The sequence below is a fragment of the Myotis davidii genome, unplaced genomic scaffold, assembly GCF_000327345.1.
Source record: "Myotis davidii unplaced genomic scaffold, ASM32734v1 scaffold845, whole genome shotgun sequence".
NCBI lineage: Eukaryota > Metazoa > Chordata > Mammalia > Chiroptera > Vespertilionidae > Myotis > Myotis davidii.
In genome coordinates, this window is record NW_006296223.1 from 1,099,533 (window position 1) to 1,100,183 (window position 651).

General features: G+C 56.1%; 1 protein-coding gene across 1 annotated transcript in view; it reads right to left on the minus strand.

The window, feature by feature from the left end:
- The window catches only part of IL17REL (interleukin 17 receptor E-like), a gene marked incomplete at its 3' end in the record, with an annotated part of 10,919 nt that extends 10,299 nt beyond the window's left edge, over positions 1 to 620 (minus strand). Inside the window, exon 1 of the mRNA XM_006771098.2 lies at positions 565 to 620. The remainder of the gene's footprint in view (positions 1 to 564) is intronic.
- Positions 621 to 651: the final 31 nt, after the last annotated feature.

Genomic DNA, 651 nt, shown 5'->3' on the forward strand with positions numbered 1-651 from the left:
GATAAAGGGTTCCGCGTTCGATTCCGGTCACGGCCCGGTCGGCGCGTGCAGGGGCAACCAATCAGTGTCCCTCTCACACCCATGTGTCCCTCTGTCTCTCCTTCCCTCCACTCTCTCTAAAACAAAAACCAACAGGAAAACAGAAAAATATCCTGGGTGAGGATTAACAACAACAACTTTAGAGAGAAGACGGGAGAGAAAGAAACATCCATGAGACTGGTTGCCTCCTGCATGTGCCCGACCGGGACTCGAACCTGCAACCTTTGGTGGATGGGCCCAACTGAGCACCCACCAGCCAGGGCTGGAGTGACATTTATTTTGACTTTCTTCCTAATATAATAGTCGACACCACTTATGTCCCTTTAGCAAATAGAAGCAGCGTTTACAGAGACTGAGGCTCTCGTAAGTGGGGTTTCTATTCGCTGCTGGCCGGGGGGGAGGTGTGACCTCACACTCAGGGAGCCCCTGTCCCCAGGCCAGGGATGGGGGAGACCCGGCCCCGGGGGACAAGGTGACCCTGGAGGCTGGGAGGGCAGCCCGTCCCCCTCACCCAGAGGTACTCACGGGTCACATGACTCCTGCAGACGAAGCCCTGGAGACAAAACAGAGAGAGGGTGAGAGGTCAGCTCCACTGTCTTGTCCCACCTCCTG